Below are 21170 nucleotides of genomic sequence, written 5' to 3' on the forward strand. Positions count from 1 at the left end.
TTTACTTCCTTTTCTGGTGATGCCTACTTTTCTTTCATGTGTGGGCTATTTCTTTGTCTGCCCATCTTTTCAGGATGTCTAGTTATATGGTTTTCTTTCACCTTTCTGTGGGTGATTGAAGAACTCCCTTGAATCCACCTTTTTGCATCAATTGGGGCGTCACAGCTGCTCGATGGTCCCCTATGCTGTGGGTTTTCCAGGTTTCAGAGAAGGTCCTCCTTTCTTGGTAAGATGGCGCAGCCTTCCCTCTGAGCCCATAGCTCCGGGAGAGGTCTCCGCCACCGCAGTGCTGGCTGCTTGGTCAGGAAAATCCGTTTCTTTAATTTGTGACCTGTTTCTTTGTTTCCGTATTTTGGCTGCTTCCCTGTGTTGATAGCATGGCTTTGTGTGCTAGGTGTCTTATGGGGCCCAGTGGCTCAGCCTCCCCAGTTACCTGAGGTGGACACTCTTGGTGCACCCCTTTGTGAGCTGTGTGCACAATCTTATTGTAGTTAAGCCTTGATTGTTGTTGGTATCACTGGGAGTAATTGACTTCCAGGCTAATTGGATGTAAGGATCAGCTGTGTCTATGATGGGAGAACTTCTGTGCTGGAGACACCATTATGAGACAAGACTTTCTTCAGTGGGACTTTGGCACTCAATGAGTATGCCCCCTGTTTGTGTCCCTTATGGATATGAGTTGTAATCTGGATGGTCCTATTCTGACCACTGGGTACACTGGCTCTTGGCTATCCAAGGAGGTGCTAATATAGCCTCTGCCTGAGGCCACCCAGCAGGAGCTACAGAGAGAGCTGAAGATTTCTCTTCTTTGTTTGGGTTTTGGAAGTGCCCAGATGAGGCCCATCTGTGAAGCAAGCTGCTGTGGGGCCTTGGGCTTCTTTTGGATGTTCTGGGTCTCACTGACTCACATGCAGTTTGTTAGGTAAGTATAGAATTCAAAGGACCAGGCCATTCATATGCAAAAGCATCTGCACTCAGCTTGAATGTGGCAGAGTCTCAGGTGGAGCAATCAACGATGGCTTCCCATCATCCCTGCTCTAAGAGGCCCCTGTGTCTCGGTGTTCCACAGTAATCATTGCAAGCACCTCTGCGAGAAAACCTCCCTTGAGTTTCACCTGCTGCCAGCCAGTCCAGTTTCTCCTATATGAGTCTGGATCCCCAGAGTCTCACCTGGAATTGGAGTTCAGAGCAGTAGGGAGCTTTTGTCTCCCTCCTGCTTGAAAAAGACAGCCGTGTACTCAGTTGCCAGCTTTCTCTGCGCATGTGCACCTCCATATTTCTCCACTACTGCAGCTCTTCTGAGTCTCAGTGTACTTTTCTCTTTACTTCTAGTTGTAGAATTTCCACTCAGCCTACCTTCGAGTGGTCCTGGATGATGTCCAATTTGTCTTAGTGGTAGTTTTGAAATTGTTGTGCATGGCAGCAGTTCAAGTGTTTACCGATGCTGCCATCTTGGTTTCTCCCCTACTATGATTGTATTGTTGTCAATCACTTCCTTGATATCTTCCAGGATTTTATTTTATGTTTTGGTGCTTCTGCATTGGGTGCATACTAGAGTTACATTCTCTTGTTGTACCGATCCTTTTAGTATTATGAAGTGGCCTTCCTTATCTCTTGTTATGGCCTTCATTTTGAGGTCTAGTTCATCATATATATGTATTTCTACCCCAGCTTTATTTTTAATTTCCATTTTCTTGGAAGATATTTTTTCATTCCTTCACTTTCAGTCTGTGTGTCTCCCTTATTCTGAGGTAGGTCTCTTGTATACAGCATGTATGTGGGTCATGATTTTTTTTTATCCATCCAGCCACTCAATATCTTTTGTTTGGAGCATTTAATCCATATTTGTTTAAACTTATTATTGATTAGTACTTATTGGTACTGATTTTTATTTTTTTTTTTGTGCCCGTGTTCCTTCTTCCCTTCCTATTTTTTCTCTTTTATAGCAGTCTACTTAGCACTTCTTGCATTGCTGGCTTGGTGACAATAAACTCGCTTAGTCCTTTCTTGTCTGTGAAGCTCCTGCTATCCCCTTCAACTTTGAATGATAGCCTTACTGCATAGAGTATTCTTGAATTCAGTCCCTTGCTTTGCATCACTTTGTATATTTCATTCCACTCCCTTCCACCTTGATGTGTGTCTGTTGAGAAATCAGTTGATTGTGGGAGATTCCTTATAATAACTTTCTGTCTCTCTCTTACAGACTTTAAGATTATTACCCTGTCATTGTTGTTTGCCAATTTAAATATGATGTATGGTACTCTGGTGTTGATATTTCTGAGTTCATCTTTTTTTGGACTCTGCATGCTTCTTGGACTTGTGTGAGTTTTTTCTTCCAAATATCAGGGAAGTTTTCTGTTATTATTTCTTCACACAGGTTGTTTTTTAAAAAAAAATATATTTTATTGATTTTGTACAGAGAGGAATGGAGAGAGATAGATAGAAACATCGATGAGAGAGAGTCATCGATCAGCTGCCTCTTGCACACCCCCTACTGGGGATATGCCCGCAACCAAGGTACATGCCCTTGACCAGAATCGAACCCGGGACCCTTCAGTCCCCAAGCCGACGCTCTATCCATTGAGCCAAACCGGTCTCGGCCACACAGGTTTTTTATTCCTTGTGCAGTTTCCCCTCTTCTGGCACCCCTATTATGTGGATGTTATTCATTTTCTATTGTCCCATAGCTGGCTTAGGATCTCCTGCTTTTAAAGTGTTTTTTGTTTTGTTTTGTTCTGTTTTTTTTCCCCCCACTTGCTGCTCTGCTTGGGTGTTTCTTTTTTACTTGTATTCTAGCTCACTGATGCAGTCTCGGCTTATTCTATTATACTCTACTATTGATACATTCCATTGTGTTCTTTATTGCAGTTATGTCATTCTTCATTTCCATTTGGTTCTTCTTTATTTTCCCCTTGATTCTTACACATGTTGAATTTGTCTTCCATCCTTTTCAGTGTTCTTGTAATCATTGCTCTGAATTGTTTCTCTTACTTGCCTCCATTTTATTTAGTTCCTTTTCTGGTGATTCCTCATTTTCTTTTGTATGTCAGCTGTTTCTTTTTCTCCACATTTTTGCTGTTCCTTTGTGTGTGTTTTTCTATGTAGTGTTTCACAAACTTTTGACATATGTGTACCCCTTCTATAATTTTCGTAACGCTGAGTACTCCTCGTACACATGGGAACTTAGAATTAGGCACAGCTAAGCACGGTGCAGTGCATATCCCCACCAAACTCCAGTGAAACATGTACCCCCACCAAACTCTTCTCGTACCCCTGGGGTACGCGTACCACACTTTGGGAAACACTGTATCAAACTCTTATATCACCCAGATTTTTTTTTGAGTTTGTCTTGTATGGTAGATGTTTTGTGAGACCCAGTGGTGCAACTCTTAGGTCTTCTGGCTGAATATTCTAGGGATGCTCCCTACTTGGGATATTTGGGTTCTGGTACAGTTGAGTCTTGAGTGTTATTGTCCCATTCAAGGATGGAGTCTCCGCTCCAGGTGTCTGATTATGTGGCTCACTTTATACCACACTGACAGAATAGCATAAAATACAGCTCAAAAATACATGATACAAAGGGAACAAAACAAAAATGTACTCACAAGACCAATTACCCCAATAAAAGTAACCTTCAGAGGAAAGGTAATTAGAAAGAAAATAGAGCAAAAATGGTACTCAGAAATGGAAAAAGGGTAAGAGAGAGGAAAAAAAGAAGTAAAATGAAGAAAAAAAAATACATATGTGGGGAGAAAACACCACAAAACAAACAAATAAACCAAAAAATACAAAAAACAAACAGCCAGAAACAAAGGTGGGGTGGGGGGGAGGGGGAAGCACAATCTGTAAAGGCAAAACTTTTATCCAGAAAGTAAGGTAAATGAGTTGAATTAATAGAGCAATGGCCATGGTTCAGTCTAGAGGAGGTAGAAACAGAATGAGTGGATAAAACGTAAAAACAAAATAAAAAATAAAAAATAAAAAGATAAGAAAATGACAAAAACAATTTTTAAAAATTTATCTATCTATATATTCATCTATTTTTGGAAAAGGAGAATAGAGGAGAGGACAGACAGACTTGAGTTTAGTGAGCAGAACTAATTAAGCCATTAGGAGAAGAAGATAGCAAGACAGGAGAGGCAAAACAAAAGCATAAAAAATTGACTACAGAAGAAAGAGAAAAGAGAAGAGTGCATGGAATTGAAGCAGAGAAGAGGAAATTAGATACATGAGTAAGCCAACAGAGACAACAATAATAATAACATGTAAATAAAGCAGATAAAGAAGATAAATTTTTAACAAGGGGTAAGAAGAAAGGAGAGAGAAAAATTATAGCAGGGATAGGAGAAGAAAAACAGGATGTCAAAAGGAGAAAAGTGAGGAAAAAAAGGGTGGATAAAATTAGGTAAAAGTGATAAAAAAAATAAAAATGGAATGAAGGAAAATAATACAAAAAAGGTTAAATAATAATAAATAAAAAATTAAGTAAAAATAAATATGAAAAAATGAAGTGCCATTCATTTAAGCCCAGTTTTAATGTCCCATGGCGGCTGGTTTAAGACCCCTCTCTATTGTTCTGTCTGCCACGTCTCAGTTTCCTGTTAGGTAGTCAGAAGTTTCCCGTGATGCACCACTCCTCTGCATCTGTCTACACTGCCTTGGTTGCAGGCAGGTGGGGCCAATCTGCCCACTTTGTTTATCTATCTGCTCTCATTCTTATTTACACCAGTTTCTATTTCTGACATGGTGCTGTATTGGTTTATGGGACAAAACAGCACCTTAACCCAGTTCTCAAGGGCTCCCCGAGGATATTCAGAGTCTCAGGGGCAGTCTCAGCTGTGCACCTGTATGAGGACTGGCCATGAGGCTTGGGCTGCTTTGTTCTTCACAACATGGTGGCTGGGTTCCCAGAGTGAGCTTTCCTGGGGAGAGAGTCAGATGGCATCAGCATAGCAGTCACACAGCAGTCACCATTATCATTAACTTTCCTGAAAGTTTGTTGTTAATGGTGGTGATGATGATGTTTACTATGTTCCCTATTTTGTGGGAAATAACAAAGAATTTCAAGATAGCATTCTTGAATTAAGCCTCCCTCACCCACTTTTTTTAGTTCTAAGAAATATAGGGCTATGCCACTAAACTTTAACAGTAAGAGTTTTAACTTCACCATAATTCAGGGAATCATTTCTTCTTGAAATGCAATTCAAGTTAGCATCAAATGTTTCTGGTTCAGTAAAAGACCTACGGCATTAGAATCGGTATTTATAAGATTCATTAATTTGCCTCGGTTTGAAAGTCTTATCTTGGTAAGCATTTGATGACAGTTCTGAAAACCATAATATGGTATCTTTAAAACTTTTTTAAAGATTGTGAAGAATTGAGATGGGAGAAGAGGTAAGAGACTTTCTACTAAGGGGCAATGTATAGTCATTTTTGTGGAGGAAAGACATGAAATAATCATAGAAAAAGGAGCATAAAGTCAAGTGGCAAAGACAACAATAAATGTACTTTTGTGACTCCTGGTCTTTTTAACTTTGGTTTTGATTCTGACTAATTCAAGGTTCCACATTCCAAGACTCTACCACCGTACAGATAACGTTTTATTGCAACTGAACTCATTTCAAAATGTCATACTGGTGAACACACCTCCATGACCAAACTATATTCTTTTATTCATGCAGAATGATGATCTTATAGCAAAACTGCCACCATCAACTTCAATTGAAGAAAAGACACCTCAACAGGAGTTAACAGTGGATGCACTTCTAAAGGAATGTGAAGAAATAAAGGCTGAAAAAGAGAAGTGGAAAGAAACGGTAGTAAACCTCAGAACATGTAAGAAAATGCATATGGCAGAAGACTGTGAAATAGAAAAGTATAATCTGAAGCTTCAAGAAAGTGCAAAAGATGTAGCAGACAAAGTGACACAACTCAACTTATATTTACAGGTTAATTTATTGATTTAGTTTATTTCACTGCAAATTACATTTTGGATAAATACAGTGTTTTTGCATTCCCTTTACTTCCTTCAATAGCAATTTATTTTATAGATTTCTGGAAGAAGGGTGGCATTTGTTTTTCCTTTTTATTATTTTAGTTTCCATCATTATTATCACTGACTTGATATTTCCAATAGATTCTTTGTAGAGGATCATTTTATTTTTAAGACCAATTAATGTTAAACAAGACCATTTGAAAGAAAAGGGGGGGATGAGACTTAAAAATTGTTCTATACTCTTGAATTAAGTTATATCCTTCTACTTTAAAAAATTTAAACTGAATCTATTATTCTTTGAATTATCAGATTACATGAGTACTAACAGAAGATTGATTAAGTTTATAATTCAAATTTAATTCAAAGGACATTGATGACAAATATTTTAAATGTCAAATTCATACCTAAAGTTGACCTCTGAGTCGTTGACTCAAAACTGAAGAAAACAATTATAACTGCTCAGGTTATACTTACTTTAAAAATCTATCCTTTGTATTTGCTTTAGGCACAAAGCATCTCAAGAAATCTCCGAGCCATTCACAAGCATTCATAATGTTCCCATAAGAAGCCATTTGGAACTCAGAACTCGTCTTCTGCAAACTTCTCAAGATGATATCAAAAAATGTATCGAAAACATATGTGCAACTCTACCAAGAATTGGAATGCAGCAAATTATTGGAAAGGAAATGAACTTTGTTAAGTCAAATGGAGAATCAGAGAAAATAAAGTTAACTCAGTAATTAGCCTCTAAACTTAAAAAACATTACTGTTGTGCCAGGTTCATGAGATTAGCGGTGTGTGAAAGCTAATTAAATAGTATAACTTTGGCAAATGATGTGAATAAATAAATTTACCATTCAAATGTTTTTTTTAGGACAGTTACATCTCCCTCCTTTTTTGGTTTTATGTGCCTTTAATTTGTTCCCCTTAATATTTTAATTCAGTTAACCTGATCTAACAGTCTTGAAGCTGAATGTCTGGAAACTCTAAAATTTAGCAATCCTATCTAATAAAAGAGAAATATGCAAATTGAGCATATCTCCACAACACCCCCCCCAACCACGCCCACCAGCCAATCAGAGAAAATATGCAAACAAACCCAACCAAGATGGCTACGGCCACAGAGAGCAGGAGGGAGGCTTGGGTTTCCCCAGCAACGGAGGAAGCCAAGCTTTCTGCCTGCCCTTGCAGGCCTAGGGCTCCACTCAAGGCAACAAAGTTTCAATTATAGAAGGTAAACAAATTCCAACAGAAATGGCTGCAGCCACAGAGCAAGCACGAGGCTTGGCTCTGCTCCAGGCTACAAAGTTTCAATTGTAGAAGGTAAATAAATCCCAGATACCAGAGCCTCCACTTGGGTCACCAGGGGGCATGGTTGGCCTGCAAACCACCACAGGCCCCTCATCCAGCCAGTCCACACTCTAAGGGAACCCCCACCCTGATCCAGGACACCCTTCAGGGCAAACCAGCCGGCCCCCATCCATACACTAGGTCTCTATTCTATCTAAAAGAGGAGTAATATGCAGATTGATCATCATTCCAACACACAAGATGGCTGCCCCCATGTGGTCAAAGATCCTGCCCCCCTGTGGACACAAGATGGCTACCACAAGTGGCCAGCAGGGGAAGGAAGTTGGGAGGGACCAGGCCTGCAAGGGAGGGCAGCTAGGGGCACTCAGACCTGCAGAGGAGGGCAGTTAGGGGTGACCAGGCTGGCAGAGGAGGGAAGTTGGGGGTGACTGGGCCTGCGGAGAAGGGCAGTTGGGTGGGACCCAGTCCTGCAGGGGAAAGGAATTGGTGGGGACCAGGCCTGCAGGGGAGGGCAGTTAGGTGTAACCAGGCACGCAGGGGAGGGCAGTTAGGGGTGACCAGGCCTGAAGAGGAGGGCAGTTAGGAGCAAACAGGCTGGCAGGGTAGCAGTTAAGCATCTATCAGGCTGACAGCAGAGTGGTTAGGGGGTGATCAGGCTGGAAGGCAGAAGCAGTTAGGGGCAATCAGGAAGGCAGACAGTTGAGCAGTTGGGAGCCAGCAGTCCTGGATTGTGAGAGGGATGTCTGACTGCCTGTTTAGGCCAGATCCCTCCACTTGTATGCATGCATATAAACATAACCAATGGATGCAAAACACTGAGGTTGGGGGAGGCAGTGGTAAGATATGTACACATATAATACCTTAATAAAAAAATCTAGTAATATTTTTATTGAATCTTAAGGTTTTTTAAGTACAATATTATGTCATCTGCAAATGATAATTTTACTTTCTTCTTTCTGATTTTTATGCCTTTTATTTCTTCTTTTTGTCTGGTCACTATGGCCAGTAATTCCAGTACTATTTTGAACAAGAGTGTGAAGGTGGATATTCTTATTTCTTTTCTTAGGGGAAATGGTTTTAGTTTTGGCCCATTGACTATGATGTTGCCTAAAGGTTTGTCATATCTGGCCTTAGTTATGTTGAGGTATGTTATCTATATTCCCAATTTGCTGAGGGTATTGAATTTTGTCTAATGCTTTTTCTGCATCAATTGACATGACATGTAGTGTTTGTTTTGAAATCTATTTTTTTCTTGCAATCTAATTATGTACTCTATCACATTTATTGACTTGCAAATATTGTCCAGGTTTGCATGCCCAGAATAAATCCCATTTGGTCATAGTGTATGATATCTTTAATGTGTTACTGGACCTGATTAGCTAAATTTTTTTCAAAGATTTTAGAGTCTAGGTTCATCATGGATAATGGCCTGTAGTTCTGTTTCTTTGCTGTCTCATCATCTGGTTTTGAATTAGGATAATGCTGGCTTTGTAAAAAGAGCTTGGAAGTGTTCTATCCTCCTGGACTTGTTGGGTGGTGTGAGGGGTATAGTTTGTTAGTTCCTATTTGAATGTCTGGCAAAACTCTCTGTTTTGGTAAGCCATCTGGACCAGAGCTTTTATTGCTGGGAGTATTTTTTTAAAAATCACTAATTCAATTTTGCCAGTAGTTATTGGTCTATTCAGGTTTTGTGATGCTCCCTGAATGAGTTTTTTAAAATATATATATATTTTATTGACTTTTTACAGAGAGGAAGAGAGAGGGACAGAGAGTTAGAAACATCGATGAGAGAGAGTCATCTATCAGCTGCCTCTTGCACACCCCCTACTGGGGATGCGCCTGCAACCAAGGTACATGCCCTTGACTGGAATCAAGCCTGGGACCCTTCAGTCCACAGACCGAAGCTCTATTCACTGAGCCAAACCGGTTTGGTTCAGGTTTTGGCCTGAATGAGTTTTGAAAGGTTGTATTTTTCTAGGAATATGGGCATTTTGTCCAGTTTGTCCCATTTGTTGGAATAATATCCTTCATAGTATTTTATTATAGTCCTCTGTATTTCTGTGTGGTCAGTTTTTACAGCATCTCATTCATTTCTAATTTTGTTTATTTGGGTCCTCTCTCTTTGTTTCCTGGTGAGCCTGGCTAGAGGTCCATCAACCTTGTTTTTCCTTTAGAAGAGCCAGTTCTTGGCTTTATTGATCTTATCTAGTAATATTTTCTTTTTGGTCTCCATGTCATTTATTTCCACTCTTGTCTTTATTATTTCCCTCCTTCCACTTCTGAGCATTTCTTGCTGTTCCCTTTCTAATTACTTATGTTGTAGTGCTATATAAATTATTTTCAGTTTTTCTTGTTGTGAGATAGGCAAATACTGCTATAAGCTTCCCTTTCAGGACTGATTTTACTATGTGTTCATTTTCAATTGCATCCAAGATTTATTTTTCTTATTTTGATCTCTTTGGTAACCCATTCATTGTTTAATAGCATGGTATTTAGCATCCATATACTTTATTGTTTTGAGCATTTTTATTGTACCTGATTACTAATTTCATGCCATTGTGGTCTGAGAACATGCACGGTATGATTTCAGTGGTCTATCTTGGAAAATGTCCCATGTGCATTTAAGAGAATGCATGTTCCATAGTTTAGGGATGGAATGTTCTGAAGATGTCAAGTAGTTTCATCTAGTCTAGTGATAAATTTAGAGTTGCAGTTTCTTTGTTGACCTTTTGTCTAGAAGATTTATCCAGTGATGTCAGGGAAGTATTAAAGCCCCATACTATGATTGTATTCCTATCAATCTCTCCTTTGATATCATGCAGAAGTTTCATCATATATTTAGATGCTCCTGTGTTGGGTGCATATCTGTTTACCCAGGTTATAACCGCTTCTTATATAGATCCCTGTAGTATTATGAAGTGGCTGTCTTTATCTCTCGTTATGTCCTCCACTTTGAGGTCTATTTTATCAAGTATTGCGACCCCAGCTTTTTTTCTTCTTCTTCTTCTTTTTTCAGTTTACCTGGAAAAAAAATTCCCTCCCTTCACAGTCCTTTGTTCTGAAGTAGGTCAGTTCTACACAGCACGTATATTGTTCATGTTTCTTATCCATTCAGATACCCTATATCTTTTGATTGGAACACTTAATCCATTTATGTTTAAGGTTACTATTGGTAGATACTTCCTTTTTGCCATGTTATCACTTGTGCCTGAGTTTCTTCTTCCTCTTCTTCTTCTTCTTCTTCTTCTTCTTCTTCTTCTTCTTCTTCTTCTTCTTCTTCTTCTTCTTCTGCTTCAGTCCCTTTAGCATTTCTTGCATTTTATTCTTTGTGGTAATATACTCCCTTGTCTGTGAATCTCCTGATTTTACCTTCAATTTTTAATAATAGCCTTGCTGGATAGAGTTTTCTTCAATTCAATCCTTTGTTTTGCATCACTTTGTATACTTTATTCCATTCCCTTCTGGCCTGATGTGTTCGTATCGAGAAATCAGTTAATAGTCTAATGGGAGATCCCTTGTTCGTAATTCTATCTCAGCCTTTAAGATTTTTATTTTTTCATGGATGTTTCCCAATTCAAGTATGATGTGTCTTACTGTCAGTCTTTTGAGGTAAACCTTGTTTGGGACACTCTGTGCTTCTTGGGTTGGTGTGACTTGATTTCTTCCCAAAGTCAGGGAAGTTTTCCCTCATTATTTCTTCAAACAGGTTTTCTATTCCTTGCTCAGCTTCCTCTCCTTCTGGAACCACTATTATGTGCATGTTGCTTCATTTCATTTATCCCAGAGCTGTTTCTCCTCCTGTTTTTTAATTGTTCTCCAGTTGCTGCACTGTTTGCGTAGGTTTTATTCTACTGTATCTTCTATCTGGCTGATTCAATTCTAAGCTTCTTCTAGTGTCCCATTAAAACCTTCCATTGTGGCCCTTGTTGTATCTATATCATTCCTCATTTCCCTTAGATTCTTACATATATTGGTGAATTTTTCATCCAGACATTTGAGCATCCTAGTAACTATTATTTGAATTCTTTCTCTAACACACTGCTTACATCTATTTCATTTAGTTCCTATTCTGGTGATTACTCCTTGACTTTCATATAGGGGTTGTTTCTTTGGCTCTCCATTTTTCTGTTCCCTTGTAATTGATTCTATGTATTTTTTCAATTAGTCTTATGTACTAGCTGTTTTGTAGTGCCTTGTGGTCCAGTCTCTCAGGTCAGCAAGGCTGGATATTCTAGGGAGGCATCATACTTAAAATATTTAGCTTATTCTGATGTAATAATATCTTGGATTTTATTGTCCATTTCAAAAATGTCTGATTATGTGGCTGGCTTTCTACCATTTTGTGCCAATGGATGTGGAACCAGATAAAGACAACACAATGAAGGGGAATTATAGGCCAATATCACTCACGAATGTACATGCCAAAATCCTCAACAAAATTCTAGCAAATTGGATCCAGCAATAAATCAGAAAGATCATATACCATGACCAAGTAGGATTTATCCCGGGAATGCAAAGATGGCACAATATCTGCAAATCAATAAACGTGATACATCACATAAACAAATTGAGAGGTAAAAATCACAAAGTCATATCAATTGATGCAGAAAAAGCATTTGACAAAATCCAACACCCTTTCTCTATAAAAACTCTCAGCCAAGTGGGAATAGAAGGATCACACTTCAATATAACAAGAGCCATATACGACAAACCAACAGCCAACATCATATTCTTTGGGCAAAAACTAAAACCACTTTCCCTAAGAACAGGAATAAAAGATGGATGCCCACTTTCACCACTCCTGCTTGACATAGTACTGGAAGTACTAGCCATTGTGATCAGATAAGAAGAAGAAATAAAAGGCATCCAAATTGGAAAAGGAGAAGTAAAACTGTCCTTATTCACAGATGACATGATATTGTACATTGTCTAAATACTCATAAAAAAATTAGACTTAATAAATGAATTGGGAAATGTAGGAGGATACAAAATTAATGCCAAGAAATCTATGGCATTTCTTTACACCAACAGTGAACTTACAGAAAGAGATACAAAAAAAGCAATCCCATTTACCACAGCACCAAAAAAATTAAGATACCTAGGAATAACTAAGGAGGTAGAAGACCTATATGCAAAAAACTACAGGACACTTAAAAAAGAGATAGAGGAAGACATAAACAGATGGAAAAACATACTGTGTTCCTGGATTGGTAGAATCAACATCATCAAAATGTCAATACTACCCAAAGCAATATATAGATTCAGGGCAATCCCTATTAAAATACCAGCTGCATATTTCACAGACATACAAAAAATCTCCAAAAATTCATCTGGCATAAAAAAAGACCCCGAATAGCTGCAGAATTCCTGAGAAAAAAGAACAAAGTAGGTGGGATCTCAATTTGAAATATCAAGCTGTATTATAAAGTCACTGTTCTTAAAACAGCCTGGCACTGGCACAAGAACAGACATATAGATCAATGGAATACAATAGATAATTCAGAAATTGACCCAAACCACTATGCCCAATTAATATTTGACAAAGGAGGCAAGAACATACAATGGAATCAAGATAATCTCTTCAACAAATGGTGTTGGGAAAATTGGACAGATACATGCAAAAAAAAAAAAATGAAACTAGACCACCAACTTACACCATACACAAAAATAAATTCAAAATGGATAAAGGACTTAAACATAAGATAGGAAACATTAAAAATACTAGAGGCATCCATAGGCAGGAAAATCTCAGACAAATGCTGAAGCAATTTCTTTGTTGATACTGCTCCTAGGGAATGGAAATTAAAGAGAAAATAAACAAATGGGACTACATCAAAATAAAAAGCTTTTTCACAGCAAAAGAAACCATCAACAAAAGGACAAGAAAGCCTACTGCATGGGAGAACGTAATTGCTAATGTTATCACCAATAAGGTTTTAATCTCCAACAGTTACAGGGAACCCATAGAACTTAACAAAAGGAAGATAAGAAATCCAATTTAAAAAATGGGCAACAGACCTAAATAGATACTTTTCAAAAGAAGACAGACGGAAGGCCAAGAAACATATGAAAACATGTTCAAAATCATTACTTACCTAAGAGATTCAAATCAAAATGACAATGCATTATTATCTTACACCTGTCAGAAAAGCTATCATCAAAAAAATCAACAAATCAAAAGTGTTGGCAAGGATTCCAAGAAAAAGGAACTCTTTTTGCACTGTTTGGTGGGAATGCAGACTGGTACAGCCACTGTGGAGAACAGTATGGAGTTTCCACAAAAAACTAAAAATGAAACTCCCATTTGGCCCTGTGATCCCACTTCTAAGAATATACTTTAAGAAGCTAGAAACACCGATCAGAAAGGATATATGCACCCCTATGTTCATAGCAACACAATTCACCATAGCTGAGATTTGGAAACAGTCTAAGTGCCCATGAGCAAATGAGTGGATTAAAAACCTACACAATGGAATACTATGCTGTGGTGGAAAAGAAAGAATTCTTACCATTTGCAACAGCATGGATGAAACTGGAGAGCATTATGGTAAGTGAAATAAGCCAGTCAGAGAAAAATAAACAACACATGATCTCACTCATTTATGGAATAAAATGAACAACATAAACTGATTAACAGGGACAAATCCAGACAGAGAAGCATTGATCAGACTGTCAAACCTCAGAGAAAAGGAAGGGGAGGGTGGGCTTAAGGAGGAGAGGTCAATCAAAGGACCTGTATGCATGCATATAAGCCTAACCAATGGACACGGACACCAGCGGGGTGATGACATGAGTGGGGGGAGGAGAGTTTAAGGTTAATGAGGGATGAGGACGCATATGTAATACCTTAATCAATTAATTTAAAAAATAAACAGTTAAAATAGATAATACCAAAGAAACAAACAAAAAGAAACATCTAGAAAAAAATAGGGGTGGAAAATCTGTACATGGTGAGCTTAATTAAAGAAAATAAGGTTAAGGAATTGGTTTAGAACAGAGGATAGAGGAAAGAAATGATAAGGCAAAGAGAAAATTAAAAAAAAATTTTTCAAAGAGGTTTAGAGGAGACAGCAGAAAGTCCTAAATTTAAGAAGTGAAGCAAGTTAAAAAATTAGGATAAGAGCAAGACAAAAGAGAAGGAAAATAAAAAAGCATAGTGAAGAAAGAGAAAAGAGAGGGGGAAATGGCATAGAATCAGGGAAGAGGAAATTAGATATGTAAATAAACCAACAGAGACTAGAATAAAAACACATCAATAAAGCAGATAAAGTAGGTCCATTTATAAAAGGGGGAAAGGAGAAAGGACATAGAAAAACTAAAATAGGTAAAAAAGATGAAAAATGGGAATAAGTGAGAAAGGAAAAGGTGCAAAAATAAGACGTAAGTAAAAACAAGGTAAAAAATTTAAAACGAAAACAAAAAAGTGAAGGGTCGTGTACTTCGCTGAATTTTAAAGCCCCGTGGCTGCTGGTGCAGGACCCTGCTCTTCTGCTCTGTCTGCTGTGCTGGCCTTGTCAGTCAGTCTTTGGCTTTTAGCTCCCTGCTTAAAGCTCCCAGCGATCCACAGGTCCTCTGCTTGTGTCTGTCTCCGCAGGCCTTGGCTGCAAGCAGGCAGGGCCACTCTGCCCTCTTTGCTTGTCTTCTGGCTGTCAGGCTTAACCACTCAAGCCTCTGTTTCTGACAGGGCTTTAGGTGGGGATGGTGCTGTTTCTCTTTCAGGGAATAACACGGGCTTCTTTCCTGACCCAGAGCTGCTTCTGCACATATGTCCCAAAATATTACTCTGGTTTTGGCTGGTCAGAGATCCTTGTATTGAGACCAATGGGGCTGGTTGGCACCCTAGAGTTTTTATCAGCCTGTTTCCCTGAATAGAATGATGGAACAGCCCCTCTTCCAATCCCATCACTGAGGGCTCTTTGGGGCTATTTAGACCCAGAAGCTTGGCTTCCTCGGTAAAACTCAAAATGCAGGCTGTGGCAGGAAGTATCTCTGGCCCTGAGCCTTCTGAGAGGGGCTTGCTCTTCTGGGGAGAATGGCCACGTAAGTTTGGAAGCTAAGATTGTCACACTTCTAGAAAAATATCCAAAAAATCAGAAACACCAACAAGAAAGGATATATGTCTTTGCCATATGTTCATGGCAGCACAATCATAGTTATCAGAGCTATGATTTGGAAACAGCCTAAATGCCCATCAGCGGACAAGCAGATTAAAAACTGTAGTATATCTACACAATGGAATACTATGCTGCTGTAAAAAAGAAGGAACTCTTATGTTTGCAACAACATGGATGGACCTCAAGAGCATTATGTTAAGGAAAAGAAGTTAGTCAAAGAAAATTAAATATCACATAATCTCATTTGTGGAATATAATGAACAACAAAAACTGATGAACAAAAATAGAGGAAACATCCTAGATGCATTGACCAGACTGTTCAAACTAATAGGGAAGGCAAGGGAGGGGTAAAAGATCAATTGAAGGACGTATACGCCTTCATATGAGCATAAGCAATGGACATTCTTGTATCACATAGGAGTGTTGGCAATGGGAGCCTTACATTGTCACGCTGGAATGTGTGCTGTGTGAGTGCTGAACGCGTCCCTGATGTGTTTGCCCGTGTGACATCTGGGGGATCATAGTGTAGTGTGTATTAGGAGCCCAGCAGACTCACAGAGGGATGTTGGCCATGAGGGACCCAACGTGTCACATGGTAGACGGAGCAGTGACGGCCCTCAGGTAAAAAGGTGTTGAGTTTTAGGGATACTGGGAGTGTCACAGTAAATATTAGAAGTTACAATTCATGGGTTCAAGGATGGATTCTGGCCTTGTGTTTTGTGGCTGAGTGTTTAGTGCAAGCATGTCAAACTCATGGTGCACGGGCTGCATAGGGCTCACACAACCCCGCAACCAATATTTTTGCAGTCTAGCCAATATAATGTTATGTAAGAATGGTTTTAATAAAAATTTTGTAACTTAATTTTTATAATATCCTGTTATCCATAATTATTAATAACGAACTACAACATTGATTAATGGCTTATTACTGTAACCGTGTTGTATTCATTTCCCTCACGTGCTTTATACATACCAGCAGTCAATATTTTAGCAGCCCATCGACAGTGTTTAGTCTTGTAATGACTTGTTTGGAAATATTTAACTTTCATAAAACAAGAAAGTAGGTTTATTTGTGTCACGCTTATTAATTTGTGTAGTTATTTATTATAGTATCTGGTAAGTTAGTGTTCAAGAAAAATATTCATTTTTTTAAAATGTTCTACTGTTTTATGTTAATGATTACTCAATTAATTTAGCCCTTTGTATTCAGCCTGTCTCTACTGAAATAAACCTATGCTTTTAAGAAAATGTAAGCTTTTGCTTTTTTTTTTGTGGTCTATATAAACATCAACCTTGTTTATTTGGCCCATATTAGTTTTTGAGTTTGACATGCTTGGTTTAGTCTGTCAGCCAGAGCACCAAAAAGTCTCGAGTTCCATCCAGGTCAAGGGCATATACTTGGGTTGTGGAATTGCCCCAACCTCCATTGGTGCATGCACCTTGGGCAACCAGTTGATGTGTGTCTCTCTAGCTATCCCTACTCCTTCTGACTTTCACTTTTCCACTGTCTCTTAAAGGCAACACAAGTAACAACCTCAGGAGCTGATTTATAACAAGAAAAAATTATGCACAGTGGGCACCATTGGGACCAACCACAGGGGTACAATGGGAGTCCTGAATGTGTCCCAGTGGACATTGACTGTGTGAGACTTGGGGTGTCAATGGAAAAGATGGACAGCAAGGAACTGCAGGTTTCCCAGTACAGTGAAGCCACTGTAAGATCTGAAGGTGTCACTGTATACTGTGGCCTTCAGTGCCGCTCAGGTGCCCAAGGGGGTTGAGGTCAGTGGTGGCCCATTGGAGTGGGCAGCGGGAGTCCTGTGCTGTCACTGTAGTGTGTTGTAAGGCCAGCAGATGGATGGGACTGTGTGGCCCTCGGGAGACCTTGTCTAGCCCTGTGGTGTTTGTTATTTGGAGCCCCTGGAATGTCATATGAAATTGTGTCCGTGGCTTCTCTCAGGTGTCACTTCCAGTGGTGTCCTTTGAGAGCTCAGCAGTGGGTGAGGGCAGACCTGGGGAGTCACAGCAGTGCATTGTTAGTGTGAGCCTTGTGCTTTCCAGAGAGAAGGCTTGGGAATGGGAGCCATGGGGAAGCACAGCAGTTTGTGAGGAGTGGGAGGCATAAAGTGTGACAGCAGTAGACCTGAAGGTGTCACAGTTGTGTGGGCAGTGAAAACCAAGTATTGACACAGTGGAAAGTTCTCAGCGGGATTTTGGAGGGTTATATTGGCATGTGGAGGCCCTGTGCTGTCACGTTGGATTGTGGATAGGGAGCCCCCTGCATTGTCACAGTGAAGTGTTGGATGGAGGAGCCCTGGATGGATTGAAATAGAAAGTGGACAGTAGAAGCCGAGAGGTTCACCAATGAAAGATGTGCTTGAAAGCTCCGAACATTTCACAGTGAAGTAAGGAGAGCGAGTGTTCTCAAGTTTTACATTTGTATGTTGTCATCAGACTTGAAGTGTGAGAATGGAAAATGTGCAGTGGGACCAACTGGGAATGGTAAAGGAAACCATGGTAACTGGATGCCTTGAGGTGTCACGGTGGATGGGTGGCTAGAAGGACACCTCAGTTGTCACATTGCAATCTGCCCTGTGAGAACCATGAAACATGAGTGGAGTGTGGACATTGGGCGCCCTGGAGTGTTACAGGGGAGAATTGTCCAAAGAAGTCATGGGTTGAGACAGATGATAATGGGCAACTAGTACTATTGGATATTACTGTGGGGTGAGGGCATTTGGAGGCATCGTGTGTTATGGTCATGAAAGGAATTGAGATTCCTGGCATGTCACAATGGAATGTGGGGAGTGGTTGCCAAGGGATTCTGAAGTGGCAGCCATATCCTGCTGGACTCCATGGCTGCTCTCAGACCCCTCATGAAACTCAAGATTGTTAAAAATAGGACCAAGAAGTTCATCCGGTCGAAACCGGTTTGGCTCATTGGATAGAGCGTCAGCTTGCATACTCAAGGGACTCAGGTTCGATTCTGTTTAAGGGCATGTACCTCGGTTGCGGGCACATCTCCAGTAAGGGGGTGTCCAGGAGCCAGCTGATCGATGTTTCTCTCTGATAGATGTTTCTGACTTTCTATTCCTCTCTCTTCCTCTCTGTAAAAAAATCTATAAAATATTTCTTGAGAGAAAAAAAAAGAAGTTCATCTGGCACCAGTCAGACCGATAGGTCAAAATTAAGTGGAACTGACGGAAACCCAGAGGCATTGACAATAGAGTGAGGAGAAGATTTAAGGGCCAGATCTTGATGCCCAACATTGGTTATGGGAGAAACAAGAAAACAAAGCACATGCTGCTCAGTGGCTTACGGAAGTTTCTGGTCCATAATATCAAGGAGCTTGAAGTGCTGCTGATGTGCAATAAGTCTTACTGTGCTGAGATTGCTCACAACGTCTCCTCAAAGAACTGCAAAGCCATTGTGGAAATAGCAGCCCAGCTGGCCATCAGAGTCATCAATGCCAGTGCCAGGTCACGCAATGAAGAAAATGAATAGACAGATTGTGTACACATTGTATTTGTGTTAATAAAATCATAAAATTCTGCAAAAAAAAAAAAAAGACTCATATAATTCAGTCTTTTTTTTTTTTTTTTTTTTTTTGCAGAATTTTATGATTTTGGAAGACAAGCAATACAATTTAAAAAATAGGCAAAGGACCTGAATAGACACTTCTCCAAAGAGGACACACAGATGGCCAATAGACAGGAAAAAATGCTCAACTTACTAATCAGAGATGCAAAATAAAACTGCATTGACTTATCATCTCACACCTGTCAGAATGGCTACCATTAACAAATCAGCAAGCAACAAGTGCTGGTGAGGATGTGGGGAAAAGGGAACCCTAGCACACTACTGGTGAGAATGCAGACTGAGGCAGCCACTGTGGAAAATGGTATAGAATTTTCTCAAAAAATTGAAAGAGGAACTGCCATTTGACCCAGTAGTCTCACCTATCAGTGGTCAAGATGGTATGCGCAGTACTCATTGCCTCCCAAACCACATCACAATTTACAACTAAAATACAGAAAAACCGTCATTCAGAACCACCTGGAATCTAGTTGAATGGAAGTCCTACAACTAGGGAATTAGAGAAGTACATGGAGATTGGTAGAGGGGCAAAGACTTGAGGAAGAATTGAGGAACCAGCTGGCCTTACTCTCATGTGTGGCAGTTTAAAATAAGGAGGGGCCAAAACCAGTTTGGCTCAGTGGATAGAGCATTGGCCTGCGGACTCAAGGGTCCCGGATTTGATTCCAGTCAGGGGCATATGCCTTGGTTGCGGGCACATCCCCAGTAGGGGGAATGCAGGAGGCAGCTGATCGATGATTCTCTATCCCTCTCTCTTCCTCTCTGTAAAAAATCAATAAAATATATTAAATAAATAAATAAATAAATAAATAAATAAAATAAGGAGGGATAGCCCTCGTTGGTTTGGCTTGGTGGAGAGGGCACCCACCTGCAAACTGAAGGGTTTCGGGTTCAATCCTGTTCAAGGACACATATCTTGGTTGAAGGCTCAATCCCTGGCCCAGGTCAGGGTGTGTGCAGGAGGCAACCAATTGATGTCTCTCTCACATTGATATTTCTCTCTCTTGTCTCACCTCCTTCCCACTCTCTAAAAAATCAATGGAAAGCCGAAACCGGTTTGGCTCAGTAGATAGAGCGTCAGCCTACAGACTGAAGAGTCCCGGATTCGATTCTGGTCAAGGGCATGTACATTGGTTGCAGGCACATCCCCAGTAGGGGGTGTGCAGGAGGCAGCTGATGTTTCTCTCTCATCGATGTTTCTGACTTTCTATCCCTCTCTCTTCTTCTCTATGAAAAAATTAATAAAATACCTTTTTTTAAAAATCAATGGAAAAATACTTCCACCTGGCCACTGGTGCTCAATAGTTGAGTGCTGACCTATGAACCAGGAAATCACAGGCTCGATTCCTGGTTGGGGTTGGTGCACATGCCAGGATTATGGGCTCAATCCCCAGTATGGGGTATTGCAGGGGGCAACCAATCAATGATTCCCTCTCATCATTGATGTTTCTCTTTCTCCCTCTCCTTTCCTCCCTGAAAATGAATTAAAAAATATATGTATCCGGGAGAGAAACCAAGATGGTGGCATAGGTAAACACCTGAGCTTGCTGCTGCACAACCACTTCAAAACTTCAACTAAAGCCAAAACCGGTTTGGCTCAGTGTGTAGAGTGTAGGCCTGCGGACTGAAAGGTCCTGGATTTGATTCCTGTCAAGGGCATGTGCCTTGGTTGTGGGCATATCTCCAGTAGGGTTTGTGCAGGAGGCAGCTGATCAATAATTCTCTCTTGTCAATGTTTCTAACTCTCTGACCCTCTCTATTAAAAAAATCAATAAAATATATTTTAAAAATAAATAAATAAAATAAAAAACTACAACTAAAAGACAAAACGGACATCATCCAGAACCACAGGAAGGCTGGCTAAGTGGAAATTCTAGAAGGAAAGAGGAAAGCACAACTCAGACCCAGAGGAGCAGTGGGAGTAAAGTCCAGAGTTACAGAGGTGTGCGCACATGGAGAGGGCTGGCAACTGAGTATGCGGTTGTCTTTTTCAATCCAAAGGGAGAGACAAGCTCCCTACTGATCTGAACTCCAGTTCTGGGCAAGACTCTGGGCACGCAGACTCATATGGGGAGAAACTGAATTCTCTGGCATCAGGCAGAACTCCAGGTGGCTTTCTCTCAGAGGTACTTGCAGCGATTACCAAGGGACAC

General features: G+C 40.1%; 1 long non-coding RNA gene across 1 annotated transcript; it reads left to right on the forward strand.

Annotated features, from left to right (window-relative positions):
• Positions 1-1291: 1291 nt before the first annotated feature.
• Positions 1292-18988, forward strand: LOC118731599. Its single transcript, XR_004991906.1, has 3 exons — positions 1292-1302; positions 8712-8716; positions 18709-18988. It is a non-coding gene; the product is annotated as an uncharacterized LOC118731599 (long non-coding RNA).
• Positions 18989-21170: the final 2182 nt, after the last annotated feature.

Source organism: Pipistrellus kuhlii, unplaced genomic scaffold (genome assembly GCF_014108245.1).
Source record: "Pipistrellus kuhlii isolate mPipKuh1 unplaced genomic scaffold, mPipKuh1.p scaffold_m20_p_31, whole genome shotgun sequence".
Taxonomy (NCBI): Eukaryota; Metazoa; Chordata; class Mammalia; order Chiroptera; family Vespertilionidae; genus Pipistrellus; species Pipistrellus kuhlii.